At 37.8% G+C, this 27,557-nt stretch overlaps 1 protein-coding gene and 1 long non-coding RNA gene across 22 annotated transcripts in view; one reads left to right on the top strand and one right to left on the bottom strand.

Annotated features, from left to right (window-relative positions):
- Window positions 1-27,557, bottom strand: part of LOC109405842 (low-density lipoprotein receptor) — a 1,187,857-nt gene that overhangs the window by 213,492 nt on the left and 946,808 nt on the right. The gene's annotated exons all lie outside the window — the stretch shown is intronic.
- The window catches only part of LOC134291301 (uncharacterized), a 598,232-nt gene that overhangs the window by 10,533 nt on the left and 560,142 nt on the right, over window positions 1-27,557 (top strand). The window contains exon 1 of the long non-coding RNA XR_009999022.1: window positions 1-27,557. This exon is cut by the window's left edge and continues 10,533 nt beyond it. This is a non-coding gene — a long non-coding RNA (uncharacterized LOC134291301).

The raw sequence follows: 27,557 nt of genomic DNA, 5'->3' as shown, positions 1-27,557 counted from the left end.
AAACTAGTTTCTATCATATTTTGATACACTTGTGTAAAATTATGTTCTGAATGTCAAAGGATCAGAACTAAAATATTTCACAATGAGTTATTGAACAACATTTATAACAAAATATGATACAATTGAGTTATAATATTTTTAAACACCAATGATGTTAAACATGGTTATATCACAATGAGTTATACATATAATGGTTTGTTATAATTATGTTATATTTTTGTTAGAATCTTCTAGTCGGGTAATCTTTATGATTTTGCACACTAATTGCAATGATGATAGGTAAACCAGCGACCAGGCTGAAAGCCTCTCAAATACAGACACAAAAAAAAACAAAGATGATAAATAAGCATCATTGATAAAACTGGCCCAATTGCGGTCACTGGAACGTGACATGAATTAACCCGTTTCGAGGACATTTTAAACATGTAATGAAAACATTTCATACGATGGCTCAACCGTCATACTTTCCCAATGCTATGAAGGAATTCCTCCAATGGTTCATCCAGGGATACCTCCAGAAACATTTCCAGCGATTTCTTCAGGGTTTCCTTTATGGATACCTACAGGAAATTCTCCAGGGAATTCTCCAAGAATTTCACCAAGGATTGCTACAGGGTTTCCTCCAGGAAATCCTCCCCTTTAAAAATAACCCGAAAATTCAATCAGCATCTTCACTGAAATTCAACCAAGTGTTTTCTGAGAATTCCCATGAATTTCTTTCTACAGGAGTTCTCCCGGAAATCTCTCTTCAAGTTCTTCGGAAATTCCTCTAGATGCTTCCCGGGAATTGCTCCAGGAATTTCCCATAAATTCCTCTAGAGATTTCCTGGGCAATCCACCATCAGATCCACGTGAATTCGTACAGGAATTCCCTCTGAGTTCTTTGAGGTTTTCCTCGATTAATTCTTGGGGAGCTCCACGGGAATACTAATACAAGTTCCATGGGAATTTCCGCAGGAGTTCCTCGGCAATACGTCCATAGGTTCCATGAAAAATTCACCAGAAATTACCCGGGTATTTTTCCAAATTACACCAGGAATACATCCAGGATTTATCAAGAATGTTTATAGAAATTCAACCAGCATCTTCATTTAATATCTGCGAAGTTTTTCATGAATATTTCACCTGAAATTCTCCAGAAGTTCCCCAAGAGTTGAACGGAATTTTCTCGAAGTTCTTCGTAAATTTCTCCAGTGGTTTCTCGAGAATTCCTCAAAGAATTCCACAAGAATTCTTCCAGGTGTTCATCGCGAATTTAAAGGCAATACTCCTAGGAGTTCCCTGAAAATTCCTCTAGTTCCTAATGTTTTTTTCTTTCAGATCCCTCGGAAATCCTCATGTATTCCTACAGCAATTTATCGGCAATTCAACTTCAACTTACCTGAAGATTGCTCCAGGAGTTCATCGAGAATTTCCCTACGAGTTTCATTGCGATTTTTCCAAAGACTCCGCGGGGTGGGAATTTCTCTAGTTCTTAGGGAATTCTTCCAGGAGTTCCCTCGAAAATCCTCATGGATGCCTCGGAGTTTCACGGAAATTCCACCTGGAGTGACCTGGAGATTCCTCTAGCTAGGAGCTCCCCTAGAATTCCTCCAGTAGTTCCTCGGGAATTTCCCCAGAAGTTATATGGAAATTCCTCTACCAGCTCTCCGAAAATTTTACCAGGAGTTACTCAGAACAGGTTGGACTAGGTTATCCGGAGTCAGGTTTTGAAACTTGCCAAACATTTATCTTGCAAAATGACTGAAATTTTGACTGATTATTAACCCTCGAGCAGTCGCGTCTTTGACTACCTGCAGCGACGCCGCGCTCACGCTGTGTACTATATACGTGCAATTTTTATGGTGCGTGTACTCAGTACACGACGTGACCGCTCCCGAGTTAAGCGAAGTTTGCTTGACAAAATGGCAAAATTTCAGCTTCATACAACATTTTGTTCCCAAGATATATGTTTGGGAAGTTTCAGAATCTAACTCCGGATAATGGAGTCCAACCTGCCATTACTTCAGAAGTTCCCCAGAAATTCCTCCAGAACTTTCTCGAATATTATTCCAGAAGTACCTCAAGCATTCTTATAGAAGTTATTTGGAAATTCCTCCAGAACTTACTTCGAAAATTACTCTAGAAGTTGCTTGGAAATTCCTACAGCAGTTCTTCAAAAATTGCCTCAGGATGTCCTCTGGCATTCCTCCAAGAGTTCCCCGGGAACTCTTCAATGGATTCCCCGAGCAATCCTCAGGAGTCCTCGGGGAGTTCCTTCAGAAGTTATTTGGGATTTCATACAGCATTTGCTCGGTAATTTCTCCAGATGCTCGTTCCTTGGGAACTCCTTCAAAAATTCCTTATAAATTCCACCAGGACTTCCTCGGAAATACCTCCAGGAGCTCCCTGGGAATTTCTCCAAGAGTTCCCTGGGGACTCCTGCAGGAGTTCCCTGGAGATTCATCCAGGAGTTCCTAGGGAATTCCTCCAGGAAATTGTATGAAATTCCTTTAGGACTTCCCTGGCAATTTCACCATAAGCTCCCAGGGAATATCTCCAGCAGTTCATCGGAAATTCTTGAAGGAGTTTCCAGAAGTCCAGAAGTGGGAATTTCTCCAGAAGTTTATCAGGAATTCCTCCTGAAGTGACCTGGAAATACCTATATAATCCTTCAAGAAATCCGTGAGATTTCTTCCAGAAGTTCCCGGGAAATTCCTTAACGAGCTCTCGGTGAATTGCTACAGAAGTCATTCGGGATTTTCTTCAGGGTTTCTTTTGGAATTTCTACAGAAGTTTCTAGGAAATTCTTTCAAGAATTTCCTGATAATTCCTTTAGGAGCTCCTCTGAAATTTCTCCAGAAGTTCCTCGAAAACTTCTCCAGAATGTGCGAAAACTGCATGCAGAAGTTCCTCGGGAATTCCTCCAGGAATTCCTTGAAAATTATTCCAGGAGATCCCAGGGAATTCTTTGAAGTTCCTCGAGAATAACTCCAGGAGTTCCCCGGAAACTCTTTACGTTCCCGTGGATTTTTCCCGTGGAACTCCTAGAGGAATTTTCGAAAAACTGCTGGAGAAATTTCCGGGGAACTCTTGGAGATATCTGCTGGAGGAATCATCAAGGAACTTCTGGATAATTTTCCAACGAATTCTATGGGGAAGTCACGAGGAACTCCAGGAAAAAAATTCGAGGAACTCCTGGAGGAATTGTCGAGCAACTCCCGGAGAAATTCCTGAGGCACTCTTGGAGGATTTCCAGAGGCACTTGTGGAAGATTTACCGAGGAACTCCTGTAGGAATTCCCAAAGTATTGCTTGAGGAATTCCCGAGGAACTCCAACGAAATTCCCAGGGATCTTTCGGAGGAAATTTCGGGAAACTCTTGAAGAAATTCCCGGGGAACTTCTGGAGAAAATTTTGAGGAACTTATTGAGAAATTTCCGAAGAGCTCCTGCAGGATTTGTCACAAAATTCTTGATGCTATTTGCAAAGAACTTCTTGAGATATTTTCGAGGAATTTCTGGAAAAATTCCCCGAGGACTCCTGGAGAAAATTCCGAAAAAACTTCTGGAATTCCCGAGAACTCTTTGTGGAATTCCCTAAAGGTATTTCCAGGTCACTTCAGGAGGAATTCCAGATAAACTTCTGGAAACTCCTTCAAGAATTTACGATGAACTGCTGGAGATATTCCCTGGAAACTTATAATGAAATTGCCAGGGAAGTCCTAAAGGAATTTCATACAATTTCCTGGAGGAATTCCCTAGGAACTCCCGGAGGAATCCCTATGGAACTCCTGGAGGAATCCCAGGAAACTCCTGCAGGAATCCCTAGGGAACTCCTGGAGGAATTCACAGGGAACTACTTGAGGAATCCAAAGCGAATTCTTGGAGGAATCCCTGCGGAACTCCTGCAGAAATTACCGGGAAACTTCTTGATTAATCCCCGGGGAACTCTCGGAGGAATCTCCATGAATTTCACGAAGGAATTCTCGAAGACCTCCTGGAGGATTCCCTGGGGAACTCCTGAAGAATTTTGGGGATCTCCTGAAGAATCCTAGAGAACTCCCGTGGGAATCCCGTTGGAACTCCTGAAGGAATTCCTGGGGAACTCCTATTGATGTTTCCAAGGAACTCAAATAGAAATTTCTGAACAGTTATATTGATGAGAACCTTCACAAAGTATTGCTGGGGTACTTCTTGAGGAATTCCCTAAGAACTTCTAGAGAAATTTTTGAGAAATTTCTGGGGATCTCCTAGAGGAATTCCATAAAGAATATCTGGAGAATTACCCGGGAAACTGTATGATATTTTGTGGATCTTATTTTTGCTAGAAAAGCTGTGTCTTTTGGATTTGTATTTTTTTCTCTGTTAACAAATAAACAAATTTTAATAAAAACTCTTGCAAATATTCCCGTGGAATTCTGGAAAAAATTCCGGGAAAATCCTGGACGAATTCTTAGGAAATAATTGCTGCAGTACTTTTCAGGAAAACCCTGGAGGAATCCCTGGAGATCTCCTCAAGCAAATTTTGTGGATAGCCTGGAGGATTTATTTTATGATAATGTATGGAGGAATTTTCAGAGAAATCTTGATAAGATTTCTAGGATAAAATTTTGGGAGGAGGTATTTTGGGAACCTAATAAAGAAATTCTCGTTGAATTCTTAGAAATATAACTGGACAAGCCATGAAGGGTTTCCCGGGATATTGTTTGAAGAATTCCCGAGGAACTCATAAAGGAATATCATGGAAATCCTGCAGTGTTCCCGGGCAAATCCTGGATAAATTCTCGGAAATCTCCTGGGGGTATTCCCGGAGTACTCCTGGGTGAATTTTTGTGGAAATTCTGGAGAAACTCCCGGGATTATTCTAAAGAAATTGCCGCGAAACTCTTGGAAATTATTGGGGAATTCCTTGCGACAATTTCAGAACCACTTTTCAAAAGCATCCCTGCGAGAACTCCAAGAGAAAATCCGTACTTAGCTCCCAGGAAATATTCCTGCACTCTTAAAAAATTAATATTTCACACGTGACGTAAACCATCAACGTACGTAAACAATTCATGACTGAATGGTTAATTTGACTCAATTTTACATCCACCATGAACATAAGTTCGAGTTGGTTGCACAAGATGTTAACAAACCTATCTGACCAGATAGGTAGAAACAGTTTACCAGTTATCGTTTGTCTCACAACTCGGTGATACAGCCGAGAGGTACTGTACGCGCCTCTCAATCAGCGGACCAGAGTTCGAATCCAGTTCATTATTTTACTTACATATGTTTTATCTCTCGCTTCGGCTCTAGCGATTGCTAGCTCGACTTTATTTGTGATAGAAGACGTAAATTTGTGTCAAACGGGCCGCTCCTTTTATGTGCATCCAAGTCAACTTAAATTTGCATTATTTTTTCTAAGAGTGTGGAAGAAACTAAAAAAAAAACTTTTGGAGAAAACTTTAAAGAAACGACTATAGGAGTTCCAGAAGGCATTCCTTCAAAAGTTACAAAAAAAAAAAATGGAGGAATTCCAGTAGAAACTACTGACGGAATTCCGGACTCCTTGAGGAACCGCATAAAAAAGTCATGGATGAGATTACCGACAACATTCTCCCTGTTTCTCTTGTATCTCCAGAAATAACCTGGAAACCACAATTAATCCCGTATTTCACCGAAATCATCACCAAGCTCAGTTTCTTGCTCAAAGTACAACCAGTAGTACTATTTCTTCAAATTTGTGTAAACAAGTTGTACCAGAAAATGTTTTTCAGCATCATGCTGAATTAATTCGGCATAAAGGTGCTCGGTAAATAAGTGATTGTTATTTGGGATGTGGATTGAAACGTATCACTGTGCCCTACTTATTATCTAGAACATAGTAGGGGTACTCACTAAACAGACTAAATTGCTGCGTAAGTCATGATTTTCTGCTTATTTGAAATGTTTCATTATTTTGCGAATGAAATAATCGAAGATTACCTTGGTGATCGCGATGTTTAACCAGTTTAATCGGTTTACGCTGTTTAGTGAATCCCCTAGTGAAATAATTTTCAACTGCTTTTGAATAGTTGATGATTGAATGTGATCGAAAGTGATATGTAAATGAAATTTTGAACATTCATGATTTTGGAAACCATTTGACTTAAAGGAACTGTTTGCAATTGAAGTTATCCAATTATCTATTCCAACATAAATAGGTTGGCAGAATAATCGGAAACACTGCGACTTTTTTGATAATCGATAAAATAATCGAATCGAATAATCGATTATCAGATTATTCGGTCAAAGCGGTAATCGATTGAACATGCTAAAAGTTTATATTAAATTTAAGAAACCTTCAAGAAAATTAGTGCACCTCTGCGGCAAAAAATTCTAAATTTATAGAGACATCTATATTGATTTTTCAAAGAATTGCGAATAAAATATTCCTGAAAACTTACAAGCTATCGGTGTCGCAAAATATCTCCCAGAGCATCGGTTAGGATTTCATAAGGAATTTAGTTATTATTTAATAATTTAAAAAAAACTAAATTGAGCATGAGCATAGATGACCGTACAATTCGTAGTTGCTACTCCGTGATTGACCAGAACAATAAAAATTGCACAAGGAACCAACAAACGGAGCTTGAGAGTAGCTACCGCTCGCCGTGTGCACAGTGCGAGAATTCCAAACTTTATTAAGTCAATAACGGCGCCGGCCACGTCCTGACGGTCATCGAGGAAGGGAAGGAAAGTTGGTGTGACAAGTTTAGTCATATCTTCTCCTTAAATGAACTGAAACCTTGTGTTGAGATGGAAATGAACGGAACAGAGTTATTTCTAATGTAAACTATTTTGGTAAAAACCTTGAACCTGAATAAACGATTCCATTTGCGCAAAACTTTCCGTAGAACTTTCATAAGCTGCCCATTATTCCTATGATTGCAGAGCAATTCACAATAAGATCGCTTCCAATTTCGTTCCTCATTCGGCGAAGCCACTCTGGCTTCCATTTGCTCGAATTGTCACATATTTTCCAGGTAGGTGGGTAGGTAGATAGGGTAGACATAACTGGTTTCATTCTGTAGCGAACTTCCAGGAACAGGTCGATTGTCAGGGTACAATCATCCCCAAAACGTTGATGATAGATAGGCAGACATCCATCCATCGACATCGAATCGAAGCAGGAGGTTATCAATTGTAGGTACAAGTTGTCGACGGATGTTCTGAAAAGAAACCCAAGCTCTCCAAGCTCCACGGCTGTGTGTCTGTGTGTAATGTGTGGGTGTGTGCTATATGAGATTTCGCCTGAAAGGTATGCAATAGGAGAAGCCCTTTCGTCTTGTCACAATCGCAACCGACGGTGGCGCAGCTTCTTCTGCCTTGTATTGGGACTTCCCTGGGTGAACACAATTCGAGCGATGAATTTACGTCGCTACTGATGGGAAAGTACCTAGTACCCTTCTCAGCAAGGTGGAAATAGTATAACTTTCTGATGGATACAACCGAGAGTCGGTCCTTGCTGCGAGTCATCGAATGATGATGGTGATGAGGTGATGGATGCTTGCTGTGCCGAAGTGGGCCGAGCGTCCTTGGAAGGATGGAGGTGGGCTCTGGGAGCTGTATGTCGCACATCATTGCCTGGCTTGTTGGTTATGTTCGGGAATATGAACATCACCGACGACCGGATGAGAAATGTAATATTGAAAGTTTTATTACACACAATGCGATGGCGACGACTACGACGACGGGGTAGAAAGAGCCTTTGCGATGGAGTTCACTTCGACTCCATTGTTCGGAAAAGGACGATCAGGGACCGGAAGTGGCGCAGGGCAGCAAGAACACGCAACAGCAGCAACAAGCGCTGTGTCTTTTGTCGTCGGTAGGTATACGTTCAATATGGGTTCCGAATGAGTTTATTGACGACGACAATAACTACAATGCAAGGGTACGGAGCGGAGTGAATTCAATGAATAATGCTCTGGTGCTCAGAATTGGCTCATTGCCTTATGCTTTTTGGAAGAGGACCGCAATTTGTAGAGAAATTGTTCACTGTTTTGGAATTTACTATGAAAATACTATAATCATTACCAATGATTACTTCAAAAGAGATCAATATCTCCTAGATTTTCATATCAATCCATTTAGTTTCACTAATACTGCATTTGCAAGGTTCTAATTTGAATACATACACAATACACATGTGCAAAGTTCTGTTTTGAGCATGATAATGGTTGAACGTTGAACTTAAAAAGAAATACATTCTGCCTTTCAAATCACAGATAGCAACATTGTTGGTCAGCTTTCAGCCATCACTTATTTTTGTTTTTACTTAATTATTTAGCAAAAGCAATCGTTACTCAATCTCATACAACTGAACGGTACCGCTCTTGTATCGTTTCTTCCCATCTGAAATGGTATATCCTTTCCATTGTTGCTCCATTGTTGGAGGGAGCCTTTCCTGTACGACAATGTGATCGGAGCTTTAAATCTGATTGCAGCAAAATAAAATACAACCATAGATTCGACGGGAGGAGAGTTCGACTAAGGCCAATAATGGGATTAACAGGTAAGTGGACGATCCGAATTATCTTTGTTGGATGTAATCTGATTGGATCGATCATTTTACACAATGAGTTTCGGGGAACAGTTGAATTGATGATACGTCAGAATAAGTTAGATAATTTCGATAAAAACCTCTTCATTCTGGCAAACAAAGGCTTGTGTCCGTTGTTGTAAGGTTCCGAGCTTGTTCCGGATATGTGTCAGATTCAAATCGATGAAAAAAGAACCTAGAAACACGCTTCTAAAACTCAAAATAACTGAAGAAATCTAGGAACAGGAGATTACCATCCCCTGTCCCCCTTGAATGAAACCTTGTCAAAACGGTTTCATGTAAAAGACAAATTAGTCGCATTCCATATACGAGTTCCTTACTAGCTACCGTGCTGTTCAAACATGAGTTGAGAGTCCTGATTAAGTTTGCTTGGACTATTGAACGACTTGTCTAATCAGATTTTGCAGCAATTAGGTTTATGATGGCATTAAAAAAATCATCATAAATGAAAGGAATAATACTGTTCTATGTGGAATTACAAGAGAAATGTTAGAATTTCTAGTGATATTCGTACTTTTAGATTCCTAGAATTTATGAATTCTGATAGAAATGCTTAAATTAGTTATTTGAATCATACATGAGGTCACTCATTTTGAGTGAAAAAAAATTGAAATGTATATGAAGAATAACTACTAGCCCTGTGCTTCAGTGACTGTTGTTTTTATCGCTCTAAACTTGCTTTTGTTTTGCATCATTTTTTAATCGATTTTAAATATACGTCTGTGTTGAACTGCATGTCTAAAGTGTTAAGCCATATCATCAGTATAAACACTCGTTCCCAGTGCTAGTGCCCATCGAGAAATCTATTCATTTTGTGACGGCAGCTGCGCGGTGATAAAGATCTGATTGATCACCATATTTTCATTCGTGCTATACTGCAGTTCGTTGTGGATTCCATTCGTTATTCGTGCCATACTGCGTTTCGTTGCGTACTCCATCTCCGCTATACTGCGTTTCACTGTGAATCACTTCTAACGCGATAAGAGTATCTCCACCGGTGTTCTATATCAATATCGAGTTCGACGAAAAGGTGTAATTATGGCGAAACTACTTTGCGGAGAGTGTAAAGAAAAAACTGAAATACACTCGAATTTTTTTTTGCACGGGTCGATTTTTGACCACCACTCCGTCAATTTTCAACCGATTCACATGAAAATTTGTTCATGGGGCGACACTGTCAGTGCTATCCGTATCAAGTCAAATTAATTGGTTTAAAATTGACTGAGTTAAAAACTGAGTGCAAAAAATAAATAATCGAGTGTTTCCTAAAAGTTTGTTTTGCTGCAAGTCATATGTTTTTTACAAGATTTTGTTTTGAATTTATCAAAGATATAGTGGAAACACGGTATCTTTGGTAAAGAAACATTATAAAAAAACAGTACACCCAATCCCTTTTTGCACGGGTCGGCTTTTTGCTATAACTCAGGCAATTTTGAACCAATTTACCTGAAAATTTGTACACAAGGATACATAGTCAGTACTATCCACATCAAATCAAGTTAATTGGTTTAACCCTTTGGAGCTGGAGGGGTCAACCCCAACATATTTCCGTAGGCCCTGAAAACCTATATAATAAAGAAACAAAAAACACCAACATAGAAACGGCTGTATAAATTCACCCTTCGATAAACAGAATACTGTCTTGGGCAAAGTTGTTGCAAATTGAGTCCTCTATTAGGGAAAAGTGGAAATATTTGTATTTGGGACTTCATTGATAACCTAGAACATCCTGAACACCATGCAATTTAAAAAAACGGAATGATTGACATACCAGTTGTTCTAAAAGCTGAACTTGGATGTGGGTTACGTTTACATGTTTTCATTTAGCCTTCGTCAAGAATATCAATAGGTAGTCAATATTCTGGGATGTTCTATGTGTTCCAAACTGTTCTACACTGAAGTTCTTCAAATCTACGAGAATAATTTTATGTGTTTTCACCATAAATAATAGCATTACATACTCAGGATCAGTGAAGCTCTTGAAATGTCATTTAGAGACACTATAGATATATTCCAGGTCAGCCAAACTACCTTGGAGTTTGGAACTTCAGGTCTACACTCGTAACAGCAGCCATATCTGCTATACTGAGTAACGTTGCAAAATCAACTGCGCCTACGGGACCAATCTGAAGTCTACTTGATATTATTATAAACCTTTGGGTAATCTGTAATCTCTCTGGCATTCCATAAGTTATTCCAAGATAGTTTGAAAGATTTCAGATCAACCATACTACTTCGGAGACCATAGTTTAAGGTCTACACTTATAATAATAGCTTTTGCCAGCTTTTTATATCTGCTGTATTTGCCAAAGTAGCAGAAGAACAATAAGCGTTGTTAAATATTTTTGGGAAATTATGGGCCATCATTACTGTTATGGAGCGTAGTTGATAAAAACAAGCACTGTAACATGAGGTGATTTCGTTTTAGATGGTAACGTTACGCAACTAAATACCTAGGATTCATGAACCTCTTAACTCTCAAGCGTCACTTCATGATGGATTTGTGATAATTAAGGTCATCAAATCTTTTATGGAGTTCACAACCTCATATCTACACTTGCAATGCTAGCCTGCTACATTAACCCGTAAACACGATCTACTTTTGGTAGAAATGCAATATCTTCTTTGTTTTAAAACATTTTACCTAGGTTTTTTTTTTATAGTCAAGGGGAATAGTTGTTCTAAGAAATGCATGGTACCTCCCCGATTTGCACCCTCCCCCCTTTTGCTGGGAGCCAAAAATACGTGGCTTTTTATGTATTTTTTTATGAATTCTACATGTTTTTGTTCAAATTTCATCGTTTTGCTAATCATCAATAGTTTTCACTGATCCTTGACATACAATGTATTACTACCCATCATAATGCTGAAGTTTTGATCCCAGAGCTGTTCTAATGCCTCCAAAGTACTCCGAAGTTTGTGACACAAATCCAACAGTCTCAACCAAATTTTATACACGATGAATGATCACAGAACATAGATACTCAAAAAGCCTTAAAGCACCCCTAGAAAATTCATGGTCCATGAATGGGGTGATCTAGGTCATCCAAACTACTCTGGAATTCATTTTCTTAAGATCTACAACATCTACCATCGTTTGTGTTCACTCTGTTCAAGAAATTTAGTCCCGTTGATGTCCATTAGACCTCGCAATGATACGAGCAACTTGATATTGTGGTAGTTGGACATTCCGTGAAATTCAAATGGCCTCCAATACACTTTGAAGTTTAAGTTACGATATCTACACACTGTATCATGTTTAGGTAGTAAAAAAAAGTGGAATGCAGTCTTTACTGATGATGGAACCTCATTGCACAGCAGCTATACTGCTTTTGGTACATTCATGGGATATTCCAGGCTTTCCAAACTATTCTGGAATTAGGGCCTTCAAGGTCTACAGGCTCTACTCTTGTTTCTCTTCGCTTTATCGGCTTAATTCTTTCACGATTGTGTCTGTTCCACCCCATTGTATTTTTAAGTATGGGTCGCAATATCTGTAAATTTTAGCAAGGATGTTTTCGATCACCTGGCAATCGCTTGACTCATTTGTTCATAACTCAGTTCAGAAACATAATATTGAAATGTTGTGTTTGGCAAAGTTGTAGATTAGTGTTTTTCCTACAATTATCACCAAGGACGCCAAATTCTAACTCTAATATTTACGTCGTAAAAGTGTTAGTACCACCTACTCAAACTAAACGATCGTATTTTTCGACCATTTAGTATGAGCAGGTGGTACTAGCGCTCTAGCGCTGTGTATATAAGAGGTAGAATATGACGTTCTTGGTGATAATTGTAGGAAAAACTCTAATCTACAATTTTGCCGAACACCACATTTCAATATTAGGTTTCTGAACTGAGTTTTGGACAAATGAGTCAAACGAATGACAAGTGATCGAAAACATCCCTGAATTTTAGGATATTTTTATTGTAGTGAGTTCTCGCAGAATATAATCTACGCTACTGTTAGAGCCTCAGAGTGAAATTCTTACTTGGTGATCTAGGTCATCCAAACTATTCTGGAATTGAGACCTTCAAGCTCTACAAGCTCTACTCTTGATTCTCTTCACTTTATCGATGTATTTTTTTCACGATTACCTCTGTTGTATCTCATAATATCTAGAGTTTTTCTTTGTGTTACTTGTGCATCCACTGACATACAAATGATCTTTATGGTATTTTGAAGTGTCGGAGATTACCCAAGAATTCCTCCAGACGTTCCTCGGGAATTCCTCCAGGAGTTTCTCAGAAATTCATCGTAATGTTCTTCGAGAATACCTCTACTAGTTCTTCCAAGATTTACCATGAAATTCTTCATGAGTTTCCCGGCAGTTTCTCGGATTTTTTTTCAGGAGCTATGCTGAAATTCCTTCAGGAGTTTCTCAGGAATATCTCAAAGAACCTTTTGAAAAATCCTGCAGAAATTCCTCCAGAAGATCCCCGAGGATTCCACGGGAGTCCCCCAAGGATTTCATCAGGAGTTTCCTGAAAACTCCTTCAGGAAATTTTTCCAAAAGTTCCTTCAGGAATTCCTCCAGGAAGTTTGCCAGATATTCCTCTAAGAGTTTTCCAAGGAATTTCTCCAGCGATTTCCCTAGAAATTCTTCCAGGGATTCCTTCAGGAATTCCCCCACAGAATACCTCAGAAATTCCCTTGGGAATTTCTTCGCGAATTCTTTCATGTTTTTTTTTGTTTTTATTAATATGTATTTTAACTTAAATGCTAATTCTACACTACGAATTCTTTCATGGATTTCCCTATGGACTCATCGAGGAATTCATTCAGGTATTCCTCCAGAAATTCCTCTAGAGCTCTTTCAGGAATCCTTCTTATTCCAATCAATTCCTTTCCTCCAACAACTAATACTGGGATTTCTTCAGGAATTCTTCAGATGATTCTTCCAGAAATTCCTCCAGGTATTCGTCCAGAGTTTTCTCCAGAAATTCTTCCAGAAATTTCTCCGGAAATTCCTTCAAGAATTCCCCCAAGAATTCATCAAGGAATTTCTCCAGGACATCTGCCTGGAATTTCTCCAAGAATCCCTCGAGGAATTTCAACTACTACTGGACCTTCCTCAAGAATTTCACCAGAGATCGTTTCAGGAATTTCGCCAGAAACACCTCCAAGGAATTTTTTAAATAATTCCTTCAAGAATTCATCTAAAAATCCTCCAGAAATTCCTTTATGAATACCTCCAAGATTCTTCAGGAAACCTCCAGATTCCTCAAGAAAATACAGCTGGGTCAACTCCAGGGATTCCTCCGAAAGTTCCTTCAAAGATTTCTCTAGGAATTGCTCCGAGACTTCTTCCAAGAATTCAGTTTGGATGACCCCAGCCGATCTGTTGATGTCCACTGAACATTTAGAAGATTTACTGGACATGATAGAATACATATCGTAGCTTTATATAATGAAAGAAGTTACAATTGGGCTTGATATTTTTATCACAAGATTCAACGGTTTTTACGATTTCGATTTCTGACCGCGAGATATACGATTTTGAATGCACTTCCCATTACGATGTGTGGTTTACTGGGACTAGCAAGAGAGACGAAAAGAAAACGGGATCATTCTATCGATACGCAGTCGACTGGTATGGATACCCATGAATACACAGCAAAGGAGCCCGAACAAGAGGAAATGCAGGAAGAATGGATCGTTTACACTAGTAAGAAGCTTGATCGAATCATAGAAAATAACAAAAAGTTGTTAGAAAAATGTGACTCTGTAATTAAGCGAAAATAAAATTAGTATTAGAGATGAATGCCCTTGTAGGGTAAAATCTCTTTAAATAAAAAAAATAAAAAATAAAAAAAACTTATATTTCTTCCTCCATTGAACAGCCACCATCTTGGATATTCTGGTCGCCATTTTTGGATTCTGGACATCTTCCCCAAAACAAATAAACCCATATTGTTTTTTAGAGCCTGGAACTTCAGTAAAAAGCTACCAGACATCTTCCTCGTAACAAATATACCCATGTTGCATGATTTTAGAGCCTAAAACTCCAAGAAAACAGCCGCCATACTGAATTTGGACCGCCATCTTAGATTTTGGACCGCCATCTTGGATATTTTGGTCACCATTTTTAGACTTCAAGCAGCTCCATCTTCCTCATGCCAAATATACCCATATTGCATGGGTTTAGAGCCTAAAACTCCATTGAACAGCCACCATTTTGGATATTAGGCCGCCATCTTCCATTTTTAGCCAACATCGTGAAATTTCTGGTCTCCACCCGGGTAGAGGTTAAGTACTGACGATCAAAACGTGATATTGATTTGATTGATATAAGAGATAAAAGATCTGAAAATAATATCTGAAAAATGTTCCTGGAACATCTGAACAATATCAAAATTTGATATTTCAAGATCAAACAAATAGCTTGCTGCTATTGGTTAGATCTTACAAGATCTAAATATGATCTGATGCTGATGTTCCAGGAGTAAATTTTACATATTATTTTTAGATCTTTTATCTCTTATATCAATCAAACCAAAATCACATTTTGATCTCAATATCAAAATATGCTATTATTGAGCTCTTTTCCTCTACCCGGGCAGTGGTGATTTCCGCACAAAATTCGTAAACCATGCTAAAGGATACATTAATCGGCGCAGTTTGATGTGTTGCATGATAGGGCTTGGTTTAGTTTTATATACGGACAGTTCTAACGACGGTGGTCCGAATCACTGAAATGACCATAACTCTGGAACGCCTTGATCGATCCGTATCATTTTTAATAGCAAAAAATGCGGTAAAATTCCGTTTCGTTTCGTGCTATAATCCAAAAAATCTACCGATGCGAAGTGCCTTAAAGTGAGTGATCTTCTTTTGCGCACAGACAAACATACATACACACATACTTACAAACATACAGACATCATCTCAATTCGTCGAGCTGAGTTGATTGGTAATTTCGCTTTTCTGCATTCCGTCCCGAAAGGGATATATACCACTCATATCCAGTGTATCCGACCGTCCAGAAAAAGTTCCCACTCAGAAAAACATTGATAACCAACACACTCAATCCATGTCGGCTGTCATCGACGATAACCAACCGCAATTGATTTACCCAAGTAGCACATGTTGGACACGGTCCTTCCCGGAACTGCTAGACTCGTCCTACACCGGGAACCTCCCTAGAACAACAACAAAGGATCCACTTCTGAACCATTTGCTGAGGAGAGCAGACAGCAGATCTGCTCCGGCAAAAGGGCAATTAATTAGAGATTTCGCCTACCGTTTCGCCCACCTCTGAATCTGGGTTTTCATAGCTGAGAAGGGGAGAACGGAAGGGGGGGGGGGAGGTGCTAAGGGAAAGGATAAATAGTCCTCACTTGGATGACCACAAAATGGCAAGCCGCCAGAAACACAAACGCACGCACGCCACATGCAAAAGCAAGCGGCCGAGATAACCAACCAACCAGCGTCCATCGACACTTCAGCCCACAATGCAATGACGACGACGACGACGACGCCGACGATGACGATGATGATGCGATGTATCTCTCTTGAAGAGTGTCGATAATCCGGTCTTAAGAAGATGAGATGGGGCCCTGGTGGGCCCCGGAGGGCTCGATTGTGTTCTTCATATTGTGTGGATGAGTGGGGATTCCGGTTGGGCTGTGAAGATGGTTCGGTCCGGGCGGACCTTGGATGATCCTTTGACGGCGCGGCGTGGGTCGGCCGGTGCGGAAGGGGGTGAGACCTGACATGATGAATCCTTCCGGGAAATCGATTCAATGCGGTTATCGTTTTGTATCGGATGCTGTGCCGGATGTGTTGTGTGGTATGTTTTATCACATTGATTGGGATGTGAATAGGTTTGGGGATCCATTTTACTCCAGATGAGAATTTAGTGACCCAAATGTCGAAGAAGTGACTGAAGCTTTTTGGCATTTATGAGTTTTGTTAGCATATTGAAGCAAAGCAATAGAGTGGTAGAGAAGGGACACTTAGGGTGTATCCTAATATTTGGAATATTATATCTGGAAATCCTAATATTCCAAAGATTAGGATTTTCATAAATTAAAAAAAATATATTACTCATGCAGCAGTTGGCCAATTTTAACCCTTATGTGGCCGGTAGGGTACCCGGGTACGCAGCACCCATTTAAAATACACGGTGTAGAAAAAAGCAAAAAGTTTGCCGGCCACATAACGGTTAAATACCTTTTTACACATTTAATTCAGATTTATTTTATGCAACATTCTAGGGTTTATGAGCATCCTGTTTGCAGGAAATCTCTTTGGCAATACATATATTCGGCAACTTTCTTCATACTTTCTTCGGCATTCATTCGTAGGGTGTCTACTTATAAGGCAAAATAAATTTCCTTGAGTTTTATAGGTTTTTCCATTCGATTTTAATGTGAATAATTCAAAAATTAGCCCAAATTTCATAAAATTTCTATAATTCTCAGAAACTATACAGAAATATCCTGAAAACTTCAGTTAAACATTTTAAGAAAAATTGTGCAAGATTTATTATTCAAGATATTCCCCCAAACAGCTGAATTCTTTCAAGAACTGTTAAACAAAACTCTTACAAATATAATACAAGAATCAGTTAAGGTGAACATATAACAAAGCCATCCTTCGAATTTCCAAGAGCACAAATCTGAAGAACCAATTAATGGATGGATTTGAGATATTTGGTTCTTCAGATTTGGGCTTTTGAAACTTCAAGGTGTGGCTTCGTTCTACAATCACCTTAAGGAATATTTCTAAATTTTTCATTCAGTTCTTTTGGGTTAGTTACAAGAAACTGCTTTCACATTTCCACCTACAACATCATCCAAATACTCTTAAAAATCAGTAAGAGGATTTGCCGAAACCATTCAAAAATAACTCCTAGAAATTCTGAATGGTCATCGTCTGTAACTTCCAAAAGAAATCGTTCGGAATTTCGGAATTCTGGAAATAAATATTGGGGAAATGCTGGTAGGAATCTGTAACAATCTCCGGGACGAGTTCAAAAATGAATACCAAGACAAATGGCGTGAAAAAAATACGGAATAAATCTTGTTAAACCATGGGAGTAATTCTTAGAGGAAGGGTAAATTGCCAATTGTTGCACGGCTAAAAACTCGCCTATTGTTGCACACTCCATGCTTTTCTTATTAGGTGTGCAACAATTGGCGATTGTTTAGCCGTGCAACAATTGGCGATTTACCCTACTTCCAGGAAATTCCAGGAAGAAACCCTGACGGAATTTATGGAATTACCCGTCGTAGGCGATTTTCTAGATAGATACACTAACACAAAATAATCAAAAACTTCTTTTCAGTCATACCTTTATTTTTGAATAAAACATCTACAAGTAATAAAATCAGCTACTCTTTTTTCACAGGACTGAATGTTTTATTTTATAATCCGTGCAAAGCTTCCCTGAGTATTCAAGATACTCCCTGTTAAATGAAATTTCCCGAGGATTCCCAGTTTTCCAGGTAGTAGACACTCTGATTTGGTAGATACCTTGGATTTTTTTTCCAAATTTCTCCTACAATTTCGCTGGTAATTTCGTTTGGAGTTCCGTATGATTTTACTTTGGGAATCTCAAACAAATTACCTATTTCCAATTTCCAAAAACCAAGAAATTGCCCAATAGGAATAACCGAAAGACTTTCCGGAAAAGTATTCAAAATAATTATCAAAGAAAATGCAATATAAATATTTGGAATAAGTTTTCAAAGGCACTTCCAAAAGAATTTAATTAAAAAAAAAACTCCGAACGAAATCTTAATGAAATGGCACGACAAATTCCCCAAATTGTAATTTATAAAGTCGAAAAAGTCAAAGACATTCACCGAGAATTTCACAATCAAGTAATCGACGGAATTGTAAAAATAAATTAAATGGAAATTATATAGTTATTGTGAGATAAAATATCAAAGTAATTTCCAAATGACTTTCCAAAAAAATTGCATTAATATTGCCAAAAACAAAGAATGTACAAAGAGAATTATCGGAGGAATTGCCGAATAGATGTACGACGCAATAACCAGAGGAGGTTAAAGAAAAACAAAAAAAATGTATAAGGTGTCCTAAAAGCATTGACGATTATAAAAATAAAAAAACGTCAAAAAAATGTGAAGAATTTCTCAAAAATTTCCTCAAGGAATTGCCTCAAAAAATGGGAAAAATAAAAATTTAAGTTGTTGCGATTCAATACAAAAGAAACAATGACATCTGCCATGTAATCAAAACATGATTTTTTTAAATAATTAAAAAAAAATGTTAATACGTTTTAAAACACGCCAAAAACCATTTAGGGTATACAGAATAGTCCTTTATATCAGTCGAAAATATAAAAAAAAATAGATTGCCATTAAAAGAAAAAATAAAATGCTTAAAATATTGCCAAAGCTGTCCAATATTGTGACAAACCATTTCTGAGGCACATTTTTTTTCAATTTCCAACTGCTCAAACCCTTCTCAAAAGTAAGGCTTGAGTCAAAAAAGCAAACTGGTGATCCAAATTGTTGCTTTTAGTCATAAACAATGAAACTTTGGGATATTTATTTTCGGTGGAAAAACTCCATTACTTTGAAATATTTGGTAAAGCATGAATGACTTTAAAATATTGAAAGCCTGTTATGTCTTTGACATGTTTAGAGCTTTTCCAGCCCAAAATACGAACTAAAAATTCATTTTTGACTCAATATTTTTCAATTTGAATGAGGTTTTGTTCATGTTAATGAAAAATTTATTTTTGCCCCAACACATAACAATTTTTCCCTTTCTAACTTTTAAAAAAGGGGAATACGAAAAACATCAAATCGTCACTTCAAAAAATTAAAATTTGAAAGCGGTTTGTTGAATTGAAATGATGCCTTCGAAGAAGTATGTTTGAAGGACCTAATAAAATACACTGAGCGTAATATCCACCGCGGATTTATGTTGGATATCATACAATTTCAATTTTCTAAAAATCTTCGATTTTTTGTAGAAAACTTTCTTTTAGTCTACAAAATTGCCAAGAAGCCCAGGATGGTTAAATCGAAGATAACTTAATCAAGAAAACTTGCAGCTCTGTTATATTCCCATACTAACGGCAAGCGTCACCGACAGCACCACTGCCTGTTTAGCTAAAGTGGTACCATTGTGCTAAGTGCATTGGTGCGAATATGAAAATTTATATATACTATCATGATTTGTTTCACCTTCATCCGTGGTGGCGCTGTTAACTAACATAGACTCCCGATTTTCAGCAGTGCTGCAAGTCTTCTTGATAAAGTGGTCTTTGGTTAAATGGTTCGAACTATTTTTTCTCGAGTTTGAATTCTTTATCGATTTTTATAACAGGCAAAAGGAAGCAAATTTGGAATTTTCATATAAAAATTAGATTCACCATGCAGGTTCCAATGTTAAGCCTTTGTATGGTGGATCTAAGAACCTCTTCTAGACTATTGGACTAAAAAATGTTACTTGAGATACTTACAACGAAATGAAAAATAAAAAAAATAAGAAAAATGTATAGAACCTTGTGAAATGTTATTCCAGTTTTTTTACTGTTTTACACTTTTTAACAAAAAAATGGGTCAATTATATCACAAAAATATGTGAATTTTCTGACCGCCTCGAAGAACATTTTACAAGGTCCAATTTTTTCATATTTTTATTTTCTTATTTTTTGAATTTGCTGTAACTTTAGTATGGTTAGATGTAGGAAAAACTTATGCATAGTTATTTTCATTCAAACCTGAAATGAAACGTAGAATCAATATAAAAATTCCAAAAATAGCTGTCTTTTGATCGTTTTAAAAATCGACGAAAAATAAAAAATCGAGAAAAAAACAGAAGCATTTGATCATCCTGGGCTACTTGGCAAATTTTGAGGCTAGAAGTCAGTTTTCTTCAGAAACATAAGAAAAACATCGAAGGCTAAGGTTTTTGGAAAATTGAAATAATATGACAATTAACATTGATCTGCGATGAATATTACTCTCAGTGTATTTTATTTTTTCTAAAAGTCCTTCAAATATCCTCAAATATATTCGAAGACACCATTTCAATCTTAGAAACCGTTTCCGAGTTATAATAATTTGAAGAAGATAATTAGGTTTTTTTTCATACACCCTTTTCAAAAATTAAGTTGAAGAATATTACAAAACAAATTACATGACAAAACTGTTCAGATGGAAGCTTATACAGAGCAAAAATTCATTTGAATTGAAAAAGGTCGCGTCTTCGAGATTCGTGCGTTGATCTGGAAATGCTATTTATAAGGTACACTGGGTTAAGTTGGCACGGTTGGGGCAAAATGGAACACGAAGTTTTGAAACAGATTACAATACAATTTTGAAATTTGTCTATTATCAAAAGATTGCTTCATTAATAAACTATGTGTTGTGACATTCAAATTGAATCTATTTTTGATATAAAAATTTGATTTTTTTTCCTTTTGATCGTTATAAAAATTGATGAAATTGATGAAAAAATAGAAGCATTTGACCATCTTAGGCTTCTTGACAGAATTTTGAGGCTTAAAGTCAGCTTTCTACAGAAAAAAATCGAAAGGTAAGGATTTTGGAAAGTTGAAATTATGTGACTTCTAACATTAATACGCGATCAATACTACTCTCAGAGTCTCAGTGTATTTTTTTTTTTAGAAAAGTCCTTCAAATAGCCTCAAGCATCTTCGAAGACATCATTTCAATCCAAGAAATTGTTTTTGAGGTAAATTTTTTGAAAGAAGATCATTTGTTTTATGAATACGACCTTTTCAGAAGTTGGGTGGATATGTTGCAAAACAAATTACATAAAAAACATTTTCAGATAACATTTTCATTTGAATAGAAGAATGAGAAAAACAGAAAGAAAAACACTAAAGTATTGTCAAGTATTATAGAAGACTTTTAAACGTAGGAAACTAGTTGTGATGGCTTTTAGTAAGCCCGCTTGATTCCTTACTAAATCCAGTGACCATACCATATTTATAGTCCGATCGAACACATCCATGCAAAACCACTTGACCACGATCTAACCCAACAAACAAATACAATAAGCGCAACCATAAGAGCGATTACAAACTATCTACGCTAGAACCAAAGACAGACTTAGCCGAAATCCTAAACTTCAAATTACTACAAACAGTCGACACAAACTCATATTCATCTATAAATTGTGATGTATTTTAAATATTAACAAAAAAATGAAAGGTTTATTATGGAGCTTTCGGCCAAAATATATATGGATAGTGTCATAATCTACGTAGTCTCATTTTTGGCCATTGTAGACGTAGGCTTTGACCAAAACACTAACTCCCTCCTAAAAGTCTATGTAGTTTATGGACAGGCCCTAAGGAGAAAATTTCGAGGAAAATTGGGGAAAATTCTAAATTTTTAATTAAATTCCTGAAAAACGTATGACAAAATTTATTGTGTAATTTCCTGTGGAATTTGTAGGTTAATCCATTATTCTGAAATATCACAAATAAAAGTAGTGGAATTTCTGGTTGAACTCCATGGAAAAGTTCCATTGCATATTTTTAGAAGATTGCTGGACAAAAAATATCTATCGAATACTGTAGAATTATGCCGGGGCCCGTGGCGTAGTTGGTCACACGTTCGCTTCATATGCGGATGGTCATGGGTTTGATTCCCAGCCCCGGCACTTGCAATTTTTCGTCAGTTGCTCTTCCCTCGAGAGTGGCTGACACTGACCCTCTTCTGAGCCCCATGGCTCAAACGGACCCGGATACCTGGACATCGGCGAACTGCTACTCATAATGGACCCCCAATCGGACTGGAAAGGAACAACGGCCATCCATCATCATCCTTATGCTCATCATTCTACTAGGTATAAAGTAGAAAAAGTGAAAGCAGCAGAAAGGCAACCAGTTCGATAAAGTAGAATAGAATCTAGGCGCTGTACAAAATGTAAGTGCAGCTGTCAATTGAAATTGCTCACGTAGTGCCCCAGTGGACAATAGAGCTGTAAATTAGGTTAAGTGGTTAAGAATAAAAAAAAAATACTGTAGAATATAATTTTACTATTTTTTTTTGAGAAATATGCTGATGGAATGCGGAATGTCGAATTTACATATTCATAGATATGTAAATTTGTAAATCCTCTCTTTTGTCTGGATTGAATCGGAAATATATCAAAGCAGATATGTCATCCAGCTGCTTTCCCATTTCCAGGATAACTGCCTCGAAATAATCATAACATATCCCTAATGGAGAAATATAATTCCCATCCAACATTCGAAAATCTACTTCTGATCCATGATACGATATGTTCGTGGAAACAAAGAGCCCTCCACCCGGGGACAACAGGAATAAATTATAATCAAACAGTCGAACCCCAGCTGAAGCTCGTTACGAGTTGACAGGCCGCAACAACACACAAGAAATACATGGCGCTTTTGCATTATTGGCGTAGGACTAGCTATCATTCCGTTCCAATTGAAGGTGATAAATTTGATCGATGACGGCTGGATTGGACTGGGTTGGATTGGAGTACCTATCGCACCGGCGTTCTTCGTTGCCGCAGCAACTGCGGTGGGCGCGATTACCCTGCTGATCGCTTCCTAATCGCGACGGGAGGGAGAGGACGCCGAAATTTATGCAACCCCCCCATAACCCCACGCGAGCTTATTGGCGCCCAACGATACCTATGGAGCCGTTCCCATAGATTGAGAGGGTGGGGGAGATCTTTGATTTATTGGATGTCATTTTTTATGCATCGTTTGAACGGGATGCCTCCGCTCCAGATTTCCGACCAAAACCGGGAACGAAAGAAAAACAGTTTGTTTAAGTCATTTGGCCGGGGCAGGTCGTAAAATTGTGCTGAGCGGGGGTGCCCGATACGACAAGGGATGGTGTGGCCAGGTGAGGAGGAGATTTATTAACCACGGCGGCGAATGGGGGGAGTGCACTTCAGGTGGCTTTAATGGGTTCATTAGAGGCGGCCATTTCGGCCATTTCGAAGCGATACTTTACGAGAGGATGGATAATTTAAGGCGGAGAGATGGACAAGAAGTTTTTCGGTGGTCATTACGGTATCTACGGGAGTTGGGAAATAAACGGCGACGTAAATGGTCCAAAGTGAAGCGCTGCTGGTTTGAGTGTTGCTCGAAGGGGTCAGCAGCGAGATTGGGGAAAGTTTGTTTTACGATGAAAGTTATCGGTCGTCGCCGGAAAACCTTATGCAAATGAGAATGACCTTTCAGGAATGATGGATCGTAAAAGTGTTTTGGTGCACTTCGGAGGAGAAAATCGCTCCATAAGTGATACTTGAGTCATTTGGGAAAGAATTTAGGGCAATTGAGAATCGATTACACCGTTCAACACTAGTTCGCGGTATGAGATGAGAAAAGAAGGGGTTTGAGACCCTAGAAATATCATAATGGAAGGATTTTTGAAAAATATTGGAATGTGACTTCACAGTTTATGACCGAAGTTTGCATGGAGATGTTGGGGTGTTAAATTGATATGGGGTCACTTCCCAAGTAACATAACTAGCTGAGTTACAGTTTCTTAAGCTAAAGTTTGCTTAAAAGTGGTTTATTCCAGTCTTGTACAGCAAAAATGTTTGTTGGGTTATATATCGCGTGCATAAAAAAATCGTGTTTTCACCCTTTCCTTCCCACGACTTTGAACGACGATATCTATGCCAAAAAAGCGTTTCCGAAAAAAGTCATAGAACAAAAGTTATTGCAAATTGGCTAAATTTTTCGAAATCAATGAAAAAAATTTTGGTTGTATACCAATAGGTTTTTGATTGTTTATCAATAGTTCAACTATTGAAACAAGTAGTCAGTAGTTGGGTTAACCTTATGAGGTTATAACCATATTTTAAAAATTATTGCATCATATTTATCTAATTTCGTTTGTCCGGAGTTCGTCGAAAATCGATGGTGCTCTAGAGCAACCATGGGAAGTAGAGGGTTAAACCCCCTCCCTCCGTGGACAAGCGTGGAACTTTTACTAACACCTACCCCCCTACCCCCTGCACATTACGTGGACTTCTAAAAAATATTTCGATTTTCTTTCAAAAATTTGATGTAAATTCCTGATTTAATATGTAACAAATATTCCAATGCTTGCGTATAGCAAATTCATACCATGGCTAAGAGACGAATGACCTTCGGGTTAAAGTCTCTCGATAACAACAATAACAGAACATATTAGCATTGGTTTTCATAGCTCTGAATGTTCAATCCAAGGTTGTCTCATATTTTTAGATGGCTATAATGCTTTGGTATTTCAAAAACTATCAAATACACTCAAACCTCTATTTAGGTAGGATCCATTTAGGTAAAATCTATTTAGGTCCCTCCATTTAGGTAGCGTTACCTAAATGGAATTTGATTGTGTTCAGATCAGTTGTAGTAGTTAAGATTAGGTATAAGGTTCGCTTACGGGAAAGAAGTAGTGAGTGATGTTAAGGGGGTATGGGGGGAGGGGAGGGGGCTTGCAATGTTGAGATATACCCCCTAAACAACCCCCCCCCCCCATCCTTCCATTATTCTATTGATATCAGCTCTAGCATTGATGACGTCAAATCCGACATCAACCTATCATTCACCTGTTTTTATTTTGGCCACCAAACCCAACATTGACCCAACAGTTGTTCGATGTTGGTCCAACAATGACCCGACTTTGGCCCGACATTCAATAATTTTTCAGTCCGGCGGAATTTTTCAGGGTTTTTTTTCGTGTTTCGTGCCCAGCTAGTCATTTGAATGACAATTCTGATCCCTCCAAAACCCCAGAAAACGCCCCTGAAGCTCCTCCCCTCCTGAAACTCCTTGAAAGCCATCTGAAACTCCGCATGAACTCCTTTAAATCTCTTAGTAACTCTCCCTTCTTATACTTTTTGCAACCTTGAACTCCATTTAGGAAATAAACTGAATCCATTTAGGTAATGAATCCATTTAGGTAAAAATTCTATTTAGGCAGTCCCGACTCGGGACCTAAATGGAGGTTTTGGTGTATTCTATTTATTAGATCATCATTGGTGAACAACAAGAATTACAGCAGCATTTCGAAAATGCATGGTGTAGTTTCAATATTCAAACATAATCAGAGGTGATGATTAACCTGGGCTTGTTAGGGGAATATCTGTAAGTAAAAAGAAAATCGCGTTAAGTACTGTTCCTTTGAATTCCACTAAGAATTTGCATCCTTTGATAGATACGTATTTCGACCTCAACTGGTCGGCGTTAAGTCAGAGGGGACCAAGTAACAAAATTGACGAAAATTAGATGTTTAGGGCATTTGATTGAGAATTTCTTAAGCTGCTTGGAACTTTCATCCAATTTTCTTAATGTTACAGTCAACAAGAGTTATAGCACAATTTTCTTTTGATTGAACTGCAAAAATCGATAATAGTGTGCAATCAGAGTGGACCATATGCTTGATGTCAAGAGAGTAGAAAAAATGTGTGTTGGTTAAAATCCAATAAATAAAATAGTTTATCATCAAAATGTGATACGTTTCTGAATCGTAAAACTCCCTAACGCATATTCTGATGATTGTTGATCAAGAAAGCACGTGAAATTTCATTTTTATTATGGTCAATATCGTATTTTACAGATCATCGCGTTGAAGTATATTGGGGCATTTCGCGTGCAGACAGAGTGGGCCATGTGTCTCTAAGGAAAATAGTTGAAATAACCTTATTCTTCGTAATCCTTTCCAAATCAAAATATGTTTGTTTATTAGCTGTTGGGCATCATATTGAAATGTATTAATACCCGTTTCATGAAGAAATTGATTTTACCGATTATTTAAGAATTGTGTACTTGGTCCACTCTGTCTGAACGAATTTTTGAGTAATGCCAGTCCTCTGAATAAATGATTATGAACTGTGTAACAACAATATTGCAAAAAACGTACCGAACTATGAAAATACATTCAAAAGTAGTTAGCTATTAAATGTTCAAGCTAAGAATTCTTAGAAAGCTCATTTATTGACTATCCTTCATGTGATATTGAACTGTTGTACTTGGTCCACTCTGACTGAACATAAAAATTGAAAATGGTAATCAACAGTGCAATAACAGAAATATCAAATTTCAAACTACCTGCTCATATTATACACTACTCCTTTTAACTGTTGTACTACTTGTGCATTATTTTTCCATCAAATAGGGTATCGGGATGCTTCGTTGGCATAGTCCTCTCGTTCGGCCTATCTCAACGTAAACCAAAAACTCAAACAAACACGCATAACTGGATATCGGAAAAGCTTTGCGCCAAACAACTGTAACTTTTCGTTTCAATTTTAGCACTTTGGAACATTAAAATTGAATGAAAATGTCACTTTATTTAGCTTTTGTAGACGCCATGATTCTTCGGCTTAGTGGGTAGTCTATACACATGATCATAAATGGCATGATTCTGGAACATTTCAAAATGATTTTTCAATTACTGAACATTTGATGCGACGATCAAAGACGCTATTTTGAACTTATGTATTGGATTCCAACCAATAATAACTATTTTAACCAATTGAATGTGGGCCGAATATTGAGGACAATTTTTTTCACCATGTACCCAAATCTTGGCCCATCCGTAAAGCGACGTCAAAAACACCGATGAAAAAACGTCAACAACATTTCTTGCGTAAGAACCAGAAAGAACGAACAGGAAGAAAGATTTTGTGTGCGGTGACTGTAAAAATATAACACAATAATGGGGTTGCGTTGTTTTCGTTACTAAATTAAGAAAGAACTTTAGTTTATGTGCAATATTTATAGTTTTTTGAAAATTTGGCTCCGAAAATGTAATTTAAAAGTAAGATTGGTGATCAAACAGAGATAATATTTCGGCAAAAATATTGAAAAAATGAGATAATTAGTGGTTCTAGTGCAGGGAAAGCAATAGGCCAACGTTGTATCCACTAATAGGCCAATTTTTGTACCGTAGACCAACGTTGCATACCATCGCATCGAATCTTTTCAACTTATTTAAGTAAATTCTTGAATATTTACGTTAGTTTACTTCCAATTAGTGAAACATGCATTGCCTAGA

The sequence above is a fragment of the Aedes albopictus genome, chromosome 3 (genome assembly GCF_035046485.1).
Source record: "Aedes albopictus strain Foshan chromosome 3, AalbF5, whole genome shotgun sequence".
Taxonomy (NCBI): Eukaryota; Metazoa; Arthropoda; class Insecta; order Diptera; family Culicidae; genus Aedes; species Aedes albopictus.
The sequence above is the reverse complement of the archived record's forward strand: the minus strand, read 5'-3'. Positions and strand labels throughout refer to the sequence as shown.